At 41.5% G+C, this 19,107-nt stretch overlaps 1 long non-coding RNA gene across 1 annotated transcript; it reads left to right on the top strand.

Annotated features, from left to right (window-relative positions):
• Positions 1-8,174: 8,174 nt before the first annotated feature.
• Positions 8,175-13,805, top strand: LOC139634266 (uncharacterized). Its single transcript, XR_011693935.1, has 3 exons — positions 8,175-9,483; positions 11,211-11,245; positions 12,542-13,805. It is a non-coding gene; the product is annotated as an uncharacterized lncRNA (long non-coding RNA).
• Positions 13,806-19,107: the final 5,302 nt, after the last annotated feature.

Raw genomic sequence — 19,107 nt, 5'->3', positions numbered from 1 at the left:
TGTCTGAGTAATGAGCACAATCGACAGAAAGTACAATTTAATTAGGAGCTGCGAACGGCAACGCCGAGATGGAAGATAGTGGAATAGGACGGGGACGGCGATTAATGGAACAACGCCTTCCCAGTGTTCCATCATTGCAATCTGATTTATTAATTATCCATGGCGTTGGGGTTTTTATCTCGCTCGTCATGCAAACTGGCAGAGGAGACACACTCGCGCGCACACACACTCACACACACAAAGGGAAGGAAACATTTGATATCATGGGGAGTCTTGTCTTCCCTCTGTGTGATGTAAAGCTGTGTGACTCACGGCAGGTTTATTTGAATGAGCACTTGAAAGAAGGCATGATTGACAGTTTAGTAAAGTCAAAATACACAGATGCCACCGAAGGAGACTGACCTCAAATACACCCATGATTGGATTTTTCTTTAGGTGGAGGGGTCAAGGTAGGTCATGTGATTTAATGCAGCTTCTTTTCAGCTGCTGTTATGGCAGGTAGTGACATCACAGCTATGGGACAGGGATATAAAAAATAAAATGTCACTTTATTATCCAGATGTTGGATGCCTCTGGCAGGGATTAGGACCAGATCACGCTTGAGTGCTTTGCACGTCCTTTGTGGTGTACTGTATATTCACAAACACAATTACTCAGACAGGAACACACAAAGTACAAACAGAGCTCACTGACAGATACAATGTGAGTTTTAACATCCAGGGAGGTGCACCTTCAGGTTTCTGTCCTTTATGCTGAACCAAAGCTGTGCAGCGGTAGAGACAGGCAGACCTACAGAGGCTGTAAAAGCAATGACACTTACATTGTGGCCTTGTGCATTTCTGCATATGCATTCAGTCTGTGTAACCACAGAGGAGCTATAGAACACTATAGCTGCCTCTGCAGAGCAAATCTCCAACAAACCCACCAGATAGTTTCCTTAAACCTTCCTTTTATTTGTTTCCAATTATATCCACTGTCAGCAAAGTTGACCCGCACTAGTTGAATGGAATATTGGATGTTTTCTTTTACTTAAAAAGAAGTGACTCCTTCAGTGCAGAGGATTCGCTTTAGCTGCTAAATTCTGCAGGAACCAGAAGTATGTGCTGTATGTGTAGCACATAGTGAGAATGAATCACCCGTCACTGCTCTCGGATGGCCAGTTGTGCAGAACGCATTGTTTGCACTTTCAAAAGGGGAGCACCGATTCTGCATGCACTCTCTTCAGCCACAATTATATCACTGCAGATTAGTGATCTGCCACATGCTCACGCCACGGGCAACAGCCACAGTGTTTTATACCAGTTTGTCTGCTGACTGTGTGTGTGAGGAGAGGAAATCCATGCAACCACTGGTTTACTTTATCTGTGCAAGGACACAAAATGATTACAAAAAAAACAAATAGACAGAATTTGCATTTGAATTAAGAAACTAGTACATATATGGTGCACCAATGTTTTTTTTTGTTTTTTTGCAGTGATAGCTCTCCCTACATTACTGTATGTAATTTTTGGTTCTGACTGACGCTGTCAGTATTGGTAATTTAATTGATGCAGTATCTGTGTGGGCAGACACTAAACTTACTTCATAATATCACAGTTAACCAGAATGGCACCAACACTGTCAGCTGCCGTTTAGTCCCATCAGTGATTTAAACCAGTGGTTCTCAAACTGGGGTCTGGGGACCCCAGGGGTCCTTGAAGTGGTTCCTGGGGGTCACCAGCAAAAAGGGGAATTATTAATTTTCCCTATAATTACATCCACAAGTAACTCAGACCCACTGGTGTGAGGTATAACAATCTAGTCATTTACTATAACCACAACCAAATTACTGAAACAGAGATATCTAATGCTAATTAGACCCCCTTGTTTGTATAATGTAGGAGTAACACAACACTGACTGTTCAAGACTCAGCAAAAGTAACGTCTAATGCAGTGGTTTCCAACTTTTTCTAACTCGTGGCTCACTTGAAAATCTCTTGAAAATTTGTTGGTGGTCCTGCAGCAACAACATAAAAGTTCCTATCATAGGTTTACCACAGTAACAGATCTAAAAAAAACAAAAAAACAAAAAAGGTTTTAGACATTTTTAATGTTTTTAAAGATACTTTCATTTTGAAACATTTAAAAACAGTATTTATATTTCACATTTTTTATAATTAAATTTTTTTTTACCAAATTTGTAATGTTTTGCAAATGATTTGTCGGCCCACTCACAATACCTTTGCGGCCCACTAGTAGGCCCTGTCCCACAGGTTGGGAACCACTAGATTCAAGTGGGAATCTTTGCTCTCAAGCTCAATACAATAGCTTGCTAGTTGTGGGCTATACAGTATGATGTTTTAAGTCAGTAACGCATGACAGAAGTTGACAGTTCCACTCCAGCAACACCAGTCAGACATTCAGTGCTGTGAGAAATGCTTAGCTGGAGGCTAAATTTCCACAAAAATGTCCAAAAATGGTTTTACCCTCTCTAGAGAAATGAAAAGAGTTGGATAATAGCAGCAGTACAGTGCAGGAAATCAAGTCATGGCAACAGTACTGTAATAGATGTTAACACACAAGTGTCGCACATACAAACCATCACAAGATCACGCGTTCCAAAAAACACAATCACAGGTTTTGCTGTAATACACACTCCTTCCTGTCCCAAAACCACCCTCTCTCTCTCTCTGTCTCTCCCTCTCTCTCTCTCCCTCTGCCTCCACTCCGATGCAAAAGACCTTGATGTCTCTTTGAGGGTTTGCCACGGCACATTTCCACAGCAAATCTAGCGTGTTATACTTGTGCCAGCATTGCCATGTCCTCATCATTCATCGAGATGACTCACAAAGCAAGGCCGAAACACAAATGTCTCCCTGGATGAGAGAAAACATGTCTTTATATTAGAAGAAGAAAGGAAACGGATTCACGCTGATTGGCCTCCGCTGCCCCTCGACTCTGAACCCATTGATGATCAAGCCTTGGGCAGGTGTATGGAACAGTGGCCTTGCGGTTCACATATGAGGGAAAAATTGTGGGAAAAGGAATTGTTGTCTGTAATTACTTTCATTCTTTTTTGTCTTTCTGAATTTTGAAAAACCCTGAAAAACCCTCTGCGAAATCATGCGGGGAAAAAAAAGGGAAAATCGTGTCAAGTCATGCTACATGCGATATTCACAAACTTCCTTGTAAACGCTGGTTTCCAACAGCAAAAATAGAAAAAACAAAATAAAATTTTTAAAAATCATACAGTACTCCCTCATATTCCCCTGAGGTGACGAGAATTCACATCCAGTTTGCGCAAAATCAATGAACACTTAAGTTCACGGTACAAAAAGAGGCGGAACTCATATTTACACTGATCAAACAGGGTGGCAAACAAGTCCCCGCGGCATGCCATCTTCCGCCCACTCATACAAAACCACAACACACTCTCACACATATACAAACACACACACACACACTGGATCTGAACCTCTGCAAAGCCAGCTAAAGCAACATTTGATTTGAGGTGATGGAAATGGAGGAGAGCGAGCTTGTAATCCTGTAAGGGCGACTCCAGTGCGTTTGAAATGGGTCCCAGTGGCGGTGCTGTTCTGGCTCGGAGGCATTGGTAAATGAATCTGTCTGCAGTCGCACAGCCAAATGAACACGGGAGGTAAGTAAGAGAGCGGCGGGTGCAACAGTTCATTTATGAAATGTATTAGGATTTATGGGGCAATGAAGTGTAAAGGTGCTTTATTACTCCCCCACCGCCATCAGTCCACCAAGATGGAAAGCAGAAATGACACTCTAAATGTTTCAACTCCTGTTTTCCTTCCTCCTCCCTAATGACAGGAAGCTGAATAATGAGTAGAATTTTTTGGAAATCGATTTTGAAAACTTCTCAAATTGTTTATTTCCATTTTCTCGTTTTTAGATGCCTATGGTACCCACACGGTCTTCTGATCACTCAGTCCAACAACATGCCACCTGCCCACCTACCCGCATTTGCAGAGATATTTTTCCAACATATACCGTGTGTCTGTAAGTCACCATTAACATGCTTCACTGTGACTCCTGGTTGAACCAATCCTGGAAGCCGACCAGGTGTGGAAAGAGAGAAAATGGTACTGATCTCCAAAAGCCATGTCAAGCAGAAGGAATAAGATAATCTTGTGTGTGTGCATGTGTGTGTGTGTGTGTGTGCGTGCGCGTGTGTGTGTGTGCGTGCGTGCCATGGGACTGAAATATGAAGAGCGGTTTTGCTGGTTCAGTGCATTCTGGTTGAGATCAAAATCATCTCAAACTTGTGTGAATGAGGTCTCCAAGGAGGGTAATGGAGAAAAAGGCCAGCTTGGTGGTTTTTGTGGTAGATTGTGTGTGTCCACGTGTGTGTGTGTGTGTGTGTGTGTGTGTGTGTGTGTGTGTGTGTGTGTGTAGATATACGATATGAATCTAAACAGGATCTCAACTCCCTCACCAATATTTTCTGGTGATCATTTTCCTCACTAATGACTGAATTTGTGCTGTAACTTGCGTCACATGTTGTGGGTTTTTGTGATAAATTGTGGTAATAGTTGGACTTCAAGTTCTGCATCAGAAGACAAATTCAGGGGCAAGGAAGTCCCACAAGAAACAACATATCTGCAGAGAAGCTGGATGGCTGTGGTCAAGGTTTTCATTTATTAAAAATGTATTATTTTATTGATACCTGCAAACTCAAATGTTAAAGCTGTTCATTAAATTTCTCCACATTTCTAAAAATGCTCTCCACAAGCGCGTGCTCACCCTTGGACTCAACAAAATATCATTGGTCATAATTAATAATACACAAGTTTAAGCACTAGGGTATATATTGTATACTTCAGAGGAGGGTAGTTTTGGCTTATTATTTAGATTTGATATAAACATTAGATTGACACTTCAGGGGTGCAAGCAACACAGTTAAAGCTGGTATTTGTTTTGCTTGGAAAAATAAAAACTTAAAAGGTGTACCCTCTGGAGCTTTTGGCTACTGCAGCGTCTGTCAAGTCACGTTTTTATGAGCGCTCCCCATTTTTTTCTTTTTTTTTTGTTTTTGATTTTGCAAAAATCAAGTGTGTCACAAAGAGTACATATAATGGACAGACATGTAAATGACAACAGAAACAAGAACAGTTAGGAGACGTACAAATGAAAAGAATATGATATGCTTTTATTCCATGTGTGTGTGTATTTTTCAAAGTTTGTATGTGAGGTAGTCATATGTATCTGTGCTATGTGTCTTATGTGAGAGGGTGAAAAGGAGAGTAGAGTGGACATTAATTATGTAATATTATCATGGAGAATAAAAATAAAAAGATTCATGGTTCTTATGTAAAATAATTTATATGACATCCTGTCACAGTACTAAAACATAAATATTACAACAAAGAATATGCTAATGATAGTATAAAATATAATATAAAATCATATAAGGTGATATGATAATAATGTGGTGGTGTTATGACAGTATGCTATGCATTATTTACATAATATAATAATAATTGTTAACATGTTATATTTTATATATATAGTATACATTACTATATTACAGGTCCCTATTTTGTTGCAGGTGGCATAAACAATGCAGGTTTCAAAACACTGGCTCCACAAGTGTAATTCTAAGACGTTTGATAAATAATAATATCAGTTTCCACATGAGGACTGAAAACTGAGAATATTGAAAGAAAAAAAAAAAACTGATCTGGTATGGAGCCACGGGATGTAGATAGGTGGCTGAGGAGCAGAGGATCAGTACAGAATTAAAAATGCATAAAGTCTAAAAGTTTAGCTACCAGCTGTAGATGGTAGTAGATGGTAGCAGGGAGGTCACGGACGCTTACACGCAGAGGCTCCAACCCAGAGCACGCTATCTTGAAACAGCTTTAGCTGAGGTGGCAGAGGTGATCCACAGAAAGGCTGTCACACGGCTAAACTGAAGGTAAGGTTGGCTTGACACCCACTGCCCGCAATCCCTGTTGATCAGTTAGCGTTTGCTCCAAATGCTAAAAATGCAACAAACAAGTCTGATTGTGTCTGTCCTGATGGGGAATGTGTACCTTAAAATCCCAACACCCGATTATTAAAATATTTTGCTGTCTTAAAAATGTGTAGATAACACAGCCAGGATCTAAAAGTGCTCAGCAAAGACCATTTATGACAGAGCTTCTGATGGGCACACGCTGTCCTGAAAGACAATATATGTTTGCTATGATTATGTGTAACCTGCTCTGACTCCTGAGTGCATTTTGGTATGAATGAGCGTATACTGCATGTGTGTGTTAGTGTGTGTTTGACATTACCTATGCCTCCCATGCTGTCTGGTCACTTGACTTCCCACCCAGTGGGGAATATTTCATTAGCACCCAGTGAGAGGAGCAGGGAGGAAGGAGCGGTACCTGACCCAACACTCACACCCTGAAGATGCTTCCAGGAAAAACATGAAGTCATGCTTCACTGTTGTAGTCCTCTTGCACGCCACAGCAACCGCAAATGCAATGAATGGTGGCGACTGTTTACTGGGTTTATTAAGCAACCACTTACAATCTGCACACCCTGCCACATTTGATCATCTAATGACACCTAATTATGTGACCGCCTAATGCTGGGTTTCTCCAAGGTCAGGTTGCCGCTGTTTTGCCGTTTGCTGTGCTGAGAATGCTTTTTGGAAATACAGAGGTAATTATTGGCGCGAGCCGCTCTCTCATTAGAAACGCTGTGTATCTGAGCAGTGCAGAGAGAGTGAGAACAAAATCTAATTATCGCCCTCTTCTCACCCACCCCTCTGCCACATCAATACTCCATTATAGCACCTTATCCCCAGGGTGCAAACAAACTCTGACTCCTACATACGTGCAGTGTGCATGTACATACATATACCCAGCTACAATGTACGAAGTCATTAAAAAGTGTGCATTTTATTACCTTTACTTCTGTACGGTATCGTACGAGAAAGTTGAATGATTTGAAAGTTACATGTATGTAACGAGCACTTCAGATTTACTAATTTAGTGTCTGCACTAACCGATGAGCCTCATATAATAAATAATGAGATTTTCTCATTCAGATCCGGTTCATACGATGGTCTGCCGTCTCGAGAAAACAAATGTAAGAGGTGACAGAGTTTCATGTGACTTCACTGGGCCAGATGGAGCTTGACGTGGAACAGCAGTTTGCCGTAATTGTTGCCTGTACTCAAATTTTTCAGAAATAACAAAAACAGCCGTGCAGACTTTTGAGGAATGAAACACTGTTATACACTGGAGACGCAAGGATTATGGATTTGGTTTTCTGCAGAGGCCGAGTTAATCTGTGAAATCCAAGAAGCGTGTGTATGTCTTTTTTTGTTTGAATATGTAATACCATTCAAAATGATCATTTCCAATGCAGCCGCTACCTCGTCTTTATTTCTCCTACAGCTCTCATTGATGACAGTTTATCACGACAATCAGCGCTTGTCAGCAGCACTCTCCCACTACATGGCAGCTAAAGATTTGAAATCAAGCAGGCCTTTAAAAACCTGTGCACCTGCAATGGCTCAAGATTGTGTCACATTGTGTGTTAGTGACTTGCTGACATGTAGCAGGAAGCAGGAACGACAGTCAGCACCACCGCAACTTTGAAGTGAACATCTTTGATCTCACAAATTTGTCTGGGAAAGCTAAATCCAGGTTCTGTCCTCTTCAGCAGGCTGCTTCCGCTCTCACGGCTCAAAACACTCTAGAGCAATTTCCTTGTGTACATTTGTTGTTTGACAAAATAATCTCGTGTCAGGGCGATCGCCAGTGTTTGTCAGCATACCTGGATGGTGCTTCAGGCCAACAGGTACAAAGAGTGGGTAATGAAAATGCTTCTCCAGTTGAGAGGAAGGCTACAGTTTGCTACAAGTCTGGTCCGGAGTTTTTTTTTCAGTTTTTTCAGTTTGTCCATCCATCTGTCCCATTCTTGTGAACACGATATCTCAGTAACACCTTGAAGGAACGTCTTCAAATTTGGCACAAACATTCATTAGGACTCAAGGATGAACTGATTAGATTTTGGTGGTCAAAGATCAAAGGTCACTGTGACCTCACAAAACACAATTTTGGCCCTGTGAAAGCATTATCTCAAGAACTCCTCAGGGGAATCCCTTCAAATTTAGCATAAATGTTCACTTGGACCCAAGAATGGACTGATTAGAGTTTGGTGGTCAAAGGTCAAGATCAGCGCAACCTCACAAAACACATTTTAGCCGTAACTCAAGATTTCACACGGATATTATGACAACATTTCACACAAAAGGTTAATAACTGGATAAACATGGATAAACATCTCAAACTAGTGTTTGAGTGGCGGAGACATACAACCACGAGGCGGCATTTGTAGTTTTAGTTTCATAGCTGCATCATTCTGTCATTGTAAGGTTCCATACTTAGGTCATGTGATGAGAGCTAAACTGTTTCCATGACAACTAAGCTAAATCCAGACAAAGATCACTGAAAGCTGATTGAAAACTCCATGACTATATATACTGTATATATAATAGCTTATATATTGAGCTATCTTTGATTCTATTTGACTATGGCCAAAAAATTTAAATGTTAAAACATGATTATTATTTAATATCACAGCAGCAGGGGTCAGGCAGGCTGGTCAGAGCTGAGGGAAGGATGAAGCAGTCAAATACAGAGAAGTCCTTGAAGAAAACCTGAGTGCACACAACCTGAGTCCGGGCCGACGGGTCACCTTTCAGCAAGACAATAACCAGAAGCACACAGCCAAGAAAACACTGGAGTGTCTGACCGTCCTCGAGTGGCCCAGCCAAAGCCCTGACTTAAACCCCACTGAACATCTGTGGAGAGACGTGAAGATGGCAGCTCACAGACGCTTCCCATCCAACATGACCAAGCTCGAGAGGATGTGCCAGGAAGGATGCCAGGCAGAAAAGCTTCTAGAGAATCACCAAAGGAGACTCGCAGCTATAATTGCTGCAAAAGGGGCTTATACAAAGTCCTGAATTAAGCGTCGGAATACTTTTGTAAATTAGAGATTTCAGTTTTTGAGTTTTGAGTTTTTTTAATTTGTAAGAATGTGTAAAAACACGTTTTCACTTTGTCAGTGCAGGTTAGACAGTGTAGATCAATGGGCAGAAACAATGATTTTATCAATTTACAATTAAATCTCCAACACGATACTGTAATAAGTTATGACCAGAGTATATGATTTCACAGCGGTGCTTATAGCTTGCGAGGCCGCAAAGGAGCTAAAGTGCATCTTAAGATCAACTTCCAAACCCGCCCGTATGGTTTTACCTCGGGCACTTTGTCAGCCCTCTAATGTCTGATGTTGAACGTGGAAATGATAAGCACCGGGTAAAGACTGCAGGAGGAATGGAAACAAGTTGGGTCGGAGTCTGTATTTCTCTCCCACTCAGCACTCAAGTGGATCTACAGTAGGTGGGCGTTTTTCTCCGAGAGAGAGAGAGAGAGAGAGATCGGCCAGGAGACAGGGAGACATGTGGAGGTAGGGCAGCAGACTCAGCGAGGCAGGTGAAAGAGAGGGAGGGAGGGGAGGTGGAGAGATAATTCTGTGCCGGAGACGGCGTGTGGTGGCGAGAGAGTAAGGTTTGCGTAGGGAGGATATATTACATGCAGTTCCATTAGTGTGTGTAATGGTGCTGAAAGGCTGCGTCCTGGCGCTGTTGACCGTGATGGTAGTAGGAGTTGAATTAAACAGTCCCTGTCAGGCAGCGCTGGTCACATACTGGGCTATCAAAGACAAACACACCACTCACAGCTCCTCCTTTGCAGCCACAATACAACACGTCAAACCAACCAGGGCCTTTGTTCTGCTTGACTGACGTGTGGTGTGTGCTCAGCATGAGACCACACATGGTAATTGCCTCTGTATAGTGCACACATTTACACTCAGCGCTGTGTGGGCACAGGTAATTGGATTTCATATTAACAGCTCAATAACAGCAATACTGTTATAATTGTTAGATAATGTAAAAACATCTTTGAAAAAAGTTAAGAATTTCTGAATAAAACAATAACTTCCTCAGACTGACTTTTTAATTGGTGAAATAACAAAATAAAGAGTGACATGGAAGACATGGTGACTGAGAAAACTTAAAAAGCATAAATCATAATAGACGGTTGACATAACGGGGTGAAAACTGGGTTTGGTGGAGTATGTTGTGGTTAGTGTGTTTGCATGGTGAGATGTTTTAGTAAAAATCTGTGGTATATAATAATAATAATAATAATAAAAATACATTTGCAAATATATTTATGTGTAATTATGTGCATACATGCACACACAGCAGACAGTATAAAATATAATCATGTTATTAACCATTTTGATAATCATTACTATTATACTATGATCTATGATTGTGTGGGGAGAGGTCACACCAGAACAATGGAGGGGCACACAGGGGGCCCACCAGCCCGACCCCCAGCATCTGGAATTTTGTCTCTAATATAAATTTTATAAACGGTTTAACTACTCATTTACTCAGAGACAGACAGTTTTATCCAAAGCGACTTACAAGTGAGGGACTCACTAAAGCTCCAATGCAGTTGGAGACCTTGGTGTAAGTACGAAGTACATCTATTCAATAAGTGCAAGAGGATCAGGTGAGGAAGTGCAGTGAAAGTTCATAGTAATTTATAGTTAGGAATGGTAGGGTGTTAGAGGTGACTTCAGTTAGATGTTGGTGTTTACAGAACTAGCAACTATTATTTTGAGCTAATGATATTTCCAAATATTGACAGCATCTCAGGGTGAAGCAGTAGGTGGAAAAAAGTTCACTGGAATGTCTCATGAATTTGCTCATACATGTTCTTCTTCATGCTGTTGGAAGATAACACAGAAACTGGACTTTTCCAAGCCTACTGTAAATCAGTACTCACATGATATACTGTACAGTATGTTCAAAGTATAATGTAGACCGTGTTAACACAGGCAACAGCAGCGTGTGAAAATACACGGTGCCATCATTCTTTCCCAGAACAGGATCTAAAAGACACTTTTAATGTTTTTATTTGAAGTTTGAGATCAACTGTAATAATATGTACGCCATTAGCAGGGAGACATACGATACAAATACCATGTTATCAGTGTATGACCATAAGTAGCTGTTATACATTTTTCACCTCACATTTCGTTTCATTTTGACAAGTCATGTAATAAGGAGGCTACTATATAAACTACATTAATTTTTATATTTTTCTTTAACTTTTCAGTGATTTCCAACCTGTGGGCTGTGGAGATATTGCAGGTGGGCGGACAAACAGTACAATTTTGGTGAAAAAAAAAAGTTTCTTCTCATATTAAGGCCTGTCGTGATTGGAGTTTTTATGTTGCTGCTGGCTGGACCTCATTGTATACTTGTGTGCCATCTCAGTCCTAATGTGCAGTAAAAGATTACATCCATGGCAATAACTGTATCAAAATGGATAGCTGGTTAGCAACAGGAAGAATTAAAAGGACAGAAAGCCAAGAGACAAATGGTGAATCGACAAGCGATCTCTCCCCTTCAAACAAAAAAGAAACATTGAGTTTCCCCCGCTTTCAGCTCAGTTCACAGGGCCAAATCTGTGTTTTGTGAGGACACCTTTGTGACCTTTGACCACCCAAATCTAATCAGTTGAGTCTAGGTGGACATTTGGGGAAATGAAGTTGTTCCTGAGATATTGTGCCCACAATAATGGGCCGGATAGATGGACAACCTGAAAACAACATGACTGCGGTTCTGGCTGCTTCCAGTTCAGTCCTGAATGTTCCATCATTACCATTAAAACAAAAAGTGCTCTAAGAATACTTTATTTGGCCCTCATAGTGTTATGGGATCAGATGTGGGCAACATTTTGAGATTTTCAAGTGGGCCGTGAGTTGGAAAAGGTTGGGAACTGCTGTGCTTAAGAGTAGAAAAATAAGCAGGAGTCCTAGTTGTTGGTAATATCAGAATAACCTTCTCTGAGACCAGCATGAACGATTTATTTTCTCAACTTCATTTTCTTTGTTACAATATTTAACACTTCTTTTTTTTTCCACTGATGCTGCCCTAGAAAAAAGAAAGAATCTGATCAGTTTTCAAAACTTACTGAATTTCCACCAGTAAACTTGATAGTTTACCATCTGAACCTTATTCACTGCACAGACCTTGGGGTCTGACAGAAAATGGATTGTGAATTATACAAGCCAAAAGGTGTACTGATCAATACAGGTTTTAAGAGCCGTAAGTCCAACCTACACAACTTATTGATTCGGTTGCACGTCTAGTTAGTGCGCTTGTGCATGAAATTCATTGTGATACAGCAGCCATCTTTTCAATGCCAGCGTCTTAAACTCCTCAGGTTACTTCACTCTATCTCTCCGTTTTCCTTTAATCAATGTAATATAGGACACATCAAGTAAGTGTCAATGATCAAAACTGTCTGTATGCTTTTGGTTGTAGTGCGTGTGTTTGCACAGTGTTTTATTCTGTTGGAAGAACCACAGTTGTAATCAAGATGCTGCTTCATCCAGCCATAGACTGCAGCAACTGAAAATCGCTCTTTACCCACCCACACAGGCACTGGAGGTATTGAGAGGTCATCTCTGCTCGTCTCTCTGCTGAGTTGATTGGTGAACTGTGACCACAGTTTTCATAGAGACACCTGGGATCCTTTGAGGCTGCGATTTAAAGGCCAAGCGCAAAAGGACAACAAGAGAGGAGGAAATAAATGAAGAGAAAAACATATCAAAAATAAATGTTGTATAAATGTCAATGTGATATTTATGTTTTATTTTCTGTGTAAAATGAGCAAATTATTCATCACTGTTTGACTAAAGCTATTCATTTAATCATACAGTAAAAGAGATTGTAAACTATGCCTTTTTCCAGTAATTACATCACCTTAAGCTAAACACATTTTCTCAACTTTCCCTCTAGGTATAACCATTTGGTTTTAATATGTTGCTCTGTGCCAGGTTCATTATCCACCACTGTCATACTCATTTAAAATGTATTTCAGGAAATGAGAAAACTAAGTAAGGAAGTGTTTAAATATTCCCCACATACCTGTGGTACTTGCCTGCATTTTGATTATTTGCAAGACATGTAGATGTAATACAAAGAGGGTGGAAAGATACAGTTAGGCCCAGAAATATTTGGACAGTGACACAATCTTCATGATTTGGGCTCTGCAGGCCACCACATTGGATTCGAAATGAAACAACTACAACGGAATTGAAGTGCAGACTTTAAGGTTTAATTCAAGGGGTTGAACAAAAACATATGATTACACATGTAGGAATTGTAGCTATTTTTATACAAACGCTCCTCATTTCAGGGGCTCAAAAGTAATTGGACAAATAAACATAACCCTAAGTAAAAGGTTACTTTTCAATATTTTGTTGAGAATCCTTTGCAGAGAAAGGCCTGCCTGAAGTCTGGAACCCATGGACATCACCAAATCATCATCATTGTCCATCTGTACTGTGAAGCGCCGTCCAATCAACTTTGCTGCATTTGGCTGAATCTGAGCAGAAAGTATATCCCTATACACTTCAGAATTCATCCGGCTGCTTCTGTCTTTTGTCACATCATCGATAAACACAAGTGACCCAGTGCCACTGGAAGCCATGCATGCCCCTGCCATCACACTGCCTCCACCATGTTTTACAGAAGATGTGGTGTGCTTTGGATCATGAGCTGTTCCAATTCTTCTCCAAACTTTCTTCTTCCCATCATTGTGGTACAGGTTGATCTTAGTGTCATGTGTCCAAAGAATGCTGTTCCAGAACTGAGCTGGCTTCTTCAGGTGTTTTTTGGCAAAGTCAATTCTGGCCTTTCTATTTTTGAGGCTGATTAATGGTCTGCACCTTGTGGTGAATCCTTTGTATTTACTCTCATGAAGTCTTCTCTTTATGGTAGACTTAGATACTGATACACCTACTTCCTGGAGAGTGTTCTTCACTTGAGTGGATGTTGTGAAGGGGTTAACGAGGGAAGAGCCCATGCAGCCTTGTTATTTTTTTTTGCAGCCTTCTGAGTCAATTGTCCAATTACTTTTGGTCCCTTGAAAAAGAGGCGGCTACATATTAAAGAGCTGTAATTCCTAAACCCTTGCTCCAATTTGGATGTGAATACTCTCAAATTACAGCTGAAAGTCTGCACTTTAAGCCCATATTGATTATATAATTGTATCCTGAATATGTTTTCGTAAACAGCTAAAATAACAAAACTTGTGTCACTGTCCAAATATTTCTGGGCCTAACTGTAAATAAACTGATGAGCAAAGGTTCACGGGTTATGATCGCAGCATCAACCCGCAGCACATTTTGTCTATGGTTTTAAAACCCCTGTATAAAAGTAGACTGTAAATAAAGATGGACGTACCCTCCGTGACGTCACCAAGAGGTTTCTGATGAGTGGTTTCAAAACTCAGAGCTGTTGCTTGGTTGATAGGTCATGTTTTTGTCCACCTGGCCAAGTCCAATATTTACTTCCTTTTAGCTGTTTTTGGTGTTTGTCATCTCTTTAGACGCTAAATGCTCCACTATGTTCACCGGCTAGCTGTGTCTGTCTGGTGCTGAACAGATGGTGTACAGAGAGTATTTTAGATCTTTTTCTTTGCAAACAGCTGCTATCAAAAACTACAATATGAGAGTGGTGAGAATGAACCAAACCCGCTATAAAGCTTAGTAAAACCAAGGGCAGCAGCAGATTTCGAATAGATCTCTGTAGGTTCATTACATCGACCCCCCCTTTTACTTTGTGTAATTGTTTCCACTTAGTCATTTAATGTTGTTATTGTAAAAATATGAATTATAGCTTTAACTTAAAGTAATTTGTCTACTAACATGAAGTCTTTTTTTTTAACTGCTTCATGTACAATCGCCTTCGTTTTGGGATTAGCATCCAACTAGCTAGCAAAAAGGCTAAAGTAAACGAATACTATGGGGTGGGGGGGGGGTGAATTATTAGCTAAAGCTCACAAGCTATATTTGATACATTTCTCTATTTAATGTATTTCCAGGATGTTAGCGTGACATTACCTCTCCATCCTTTCACAGGATTTAAACATATGATATTCATGACTGGCCATCTCCTGGTAGCCTATACTGTGTGAACCCACGCAAACACAAGGCCGAGCAGAGCATTAAACTTAAAAGTAAACAATTTATCAAACATTTAATTAGTGTGTTCACCCAAAACAAGCCCCAGTTATAATAACAAAGTTAACAAAATTACTGTTGTGTTTCAGCAGTGGAGGAACGCAGGCTTTATCGGGCTCAGGAGAGTGCGGTCGGAGAAAATATGCTGCAAAACAGGGAGAAAATAAAATCTAAAGCAGGAGGAGTGTTGAGTGAGAGGGGAGCATGTGTGAGCCAGAAGGACAGAGAGAGAGGGAGAGGAAGATAGAGACAGAATCTCATTAACGGTCTGAGGAGTCTTTGGCCTTGGCCTTTAATGTGATGCTATGTCTCTCAGTCTTCGCCAGAAGCTGCCAACCTTCCCCCTCCCTCCCTCGCTCTCTCCCCTCTCTCCCCCTCCCTCTATCCCTTTCCTTTTTATTACGGTTGCATCTCCTCTGCCCCGGCTGCTCAGTGCCTTTCTCCTGCACTTCTCGATGCTGTGGAGCATGGTGAGATGGGTATTATTTATTTATGGTCATGCATTGTCTGTGTGCGTGGGCTTAAGTAATATTCATCTGAGCTGTGCCGCTATAATACAAAGCCTTTTTCCCTCTCATATACGAGGGATGAAACACGGGCACTGAAGCCTGCTACGGTCCCCAAGTCTGAATACTCCCAACCCAAAGACGAGGGAGCGTGTGGAGGGAGGGGAAGAGGAGTTTTATAGAGCTGAGCACGCTTTGTTAAAAACTACAGAGAGGACAAACTGCTTCTTTCTTTTAGCAGTTTTCATCTCTTCTTTAAACCCTTCTCTTTTTGCTCATGTACGCTCCTTTTCTTTTCTCGCAGTGCAGGGCTGCGGGGCAGGTCACCGCTGTAGAAGTTGTGGTGCAGTGAAGCAGAAGAGCTTTGTCCCACCGTATAAAAGCATCTTTTCCCATTAAAGCGGGCTGGTATTTTCCATCTGTCCCAAAGCGCGGTTTTAATGGCTCATCACACGACTTTTAAATGTGTCTGGGAATTTTTGCCAAAGCCAAATACAACGTGTTTTTTTGCCTGCAACCTTCCTCTGGTCAACTGTCATGCTCTTTGCTCTGAGGAGAAAAACAACAGGGGGACATTTTAAAGTCAAACTGAAATTAAAATTCATTAGCACAGCTGTGCTCAGTATCTATTTTCACTCATTTGGTCAAAATTATAATTGCGTACAAAGACGATATATAAGTTTCTGCTTTCCTGCAGTGGCTGTGCTCCCTACATTCATGTTTTCCAAGGGTGGTGAGCTTTTAATTTTAGGTCAATGTCTGTTTGAGGCAGCAAAAAAATTGTTCATAATATCATTTCAGCTCCAACAGCAACACAGACGGTTAACTAGCTGTGGGGCAGATGTTGTTAGCTGATGCTTGGTCCCATCTGTGATTTCAGCTCCATGAATGTTCCTCTGTGACTCTGACTGTTACTCAGTGTCATGACTCAGCTCACAGGGAGAGCTGAGGTTACAGGACTACTTTTTACTGTCGGTGTTGACAGTCTGGTCATTTGCCATCACCATAACTGGAGCCATGAAAAAGAGACAGCTAACGCTAGCTAGACCCCCCCCCCCTGAACTCCCTTGTATAATGCAGATCCCCTGCCACACTGAGTCTGCAGGAGCTGTCAATGACTCAGCGGGTGTTGATATAAGAGGACAAAAAGTAGCATCCATTGGGAATCAGCATTAACTTTAGCTTCTGAGTGAAATACGACCTTAACAGCACATAACAGCCACAATGGTTAAAAAAAGAAAAGCGCACCTTGCATCAGCTGTTGCAGGTTACACAAGAGCTGTGACAGTCTCCAGTCAGTAGCACACCACGGAAGTTGACAGCTCTCAGTGTCAGTCACAGCTGGCACAGGGAAACATCCGTTTACAGGCGTCAATCTTTTCCACAGATATGTCCAGAAACGGATGTATGATCTTTTTAAAGACAGATTATATCATACTTCCTTATATATAAAAATAAATAACTAAAGTTTCGCTTCTCTTTATCACAGCCTGAGCTGCTCTGCTGTAGAAAATGCAGATGAGGAAGGGGAAGAGTAAAAGATGACAGTGGTAGAACATAGTTGGGAGCTCGCAATCTGTTGCTGAAGCACTAGTAAATTGGGTGGGGGGGAGTGGTGGTAAGTGTGGGCGTGAGAGCAGAACAGAGCAAGGGAGGAAAACTAAACTAGATACACTTGCACACACGCACGCACACACGCACACACACAAACATACACACAAGCAACCAAACAAGCGGAGAGTAGGAGCTCCTTTTTTGGAATTAGACAGCAGTGGATGTCGTTCTAATTTCCTTCTCTCCTCCTCCCTCCATCTTTATCCCTGTTTCTGCCGAGCGAAGCTTAATGATGTCCCCGGTGACAAGTGCTGGTTAACTACTAGCCATCAACGCTCGCAGGCGCACGCAGACACGGAGTGTGCGCACGCATTCCTGCCACGTACACACTACACACACACATACATTCTGGCCAGCAGCTGGTAGCTTTGCCAACTGTGTCCCCCTGACTTGAAGGAGATATGGGAGCAGATGTGACTCTATTCCGCCTGACAGGTCTGGGAGAAGAAAACAAGAGCCTGTAGACTGTGTGTGTTTGTGTGTGTGTGTGTGTGAGGGGTGGGGGGTGCAAGAGCCTGTTTCCAGCCTTTACTCCACAGAAACATACAGTAGATTTGTCTTTGTTTTGCATGACCATGGCAACATCTTCATTCCCAACAGCGAGCGGCTGCATCCCATTACCCTAGAAATGCCTCTCCCTCTCCTCCGCTGTTTCCCCCCATCCTCTCTGATGTGCTGCCCCCACCATCCCCACACTGGAGGAAACATAGTAAGCTGCTTCATTATCTCCTTTGCAGCAGCTTTGTTGGGGAGGGGGGACATGGGACTATCCTTTCAGAAAGCTTTTTCCTCTGCCACGCCCAGCTACAGTTTAAATCGACATCTGCAATAATAAGAGCCGAGATTATAGCTCCTGGGAATATCAAAGGCTAACAAGGATCGGCTTAAGAATTTTAGCTAAATAATTTTTTGATTTGCAGATTTTCAAAGGGGGTTTTTACATGAAAACATTTTTCTGTGTTTAAGATGGACATGCTACAGCAAACACACAGTAGCTTATGCAAGTGTAGTTTTAATCATGTGGCAGATTCAGACGAGATTTCACGACAGACCGCTGTGAGGATTAAGTGCTGCGATTCAGAATCAACAACCTCCCCTCATTTAACTCCCTTTCTTCAGAGAACTTCACAACAACGCAATCTGATCGGTTCCCGCTCGAAAATGATGATATATGTGCAGTGAGCCTATAGATTAAAAAAAAAAGAGAGAGAGAAAAACTCCACTTATATTAAAGATGAGGGTGTTTATGCCTTCACAGCTTGTGAATATTAAGCAGCATCACACCAAGCATGATCCAAATCCAATACTCTGTGCAAGCTGCGGTGTGAGGGCACGAGTTTATTTGAGCTGGAGTGATTTATAATGAATTCTTCCCATGAGGCATGAAGCCAAATAAACACACTGTACATGCAAATACTGAATGATCAAGTGATAGTGAAGCATTCCCACAGGATATTTCTGAGTTGCTGTCATTATCAATCATATTCAGACATTCCACTGCATGTCTGCCCGTGTGTGTGTGTGTGTGTGTGTGTGTGTGTGTGTGTGTGTGTAACATAGCCGAACATGCAGAGTGTTTATGTGTGTCAAACTACTCTAGAGTTTACTCTCCATTTCACGAATCTTTAGGTGAAGGGCTTATCTTTAATCAGGCTCATTTCCTTTATATGGGGATTAGAGGGGAGTAATTAATCGTTAATCTCATCAGATAGGGTGCTCAGCAGTGTTTGCACGCTGGAAACTAACACGGTAGATGCAGCCATAAGCCACACTGACACACACACAGACACACACACACAGAGTTAGGCGATTAACTAGTAATTTGCGTTGTGTGTGCACTAATCTGAGACAAGGCCAT

This window comes from Trachinotus anak, unplaced genomic scaffold (genome assembly GCF_046630095.1).
Source record: "Trachinotus anak isolate AG129_WGS33_773 ecotype Australia unplaced genomic scaffold, CSIRO_AGI_Tana_v1 ptg000016l, whole genome shotgun sequence".
Classification (NCBI taxonomy): Eukaryota; Metazoa; Chordata; class Actinopteri; order Carangiformes; family Carangidae; genus Trachinotus; species Trachinotus anak.
The sequence above is the reverse complement of the archived record's forward strand: the minus strand, read 5'-3'. Positions and strand labels throughout refer to the sequence as shown.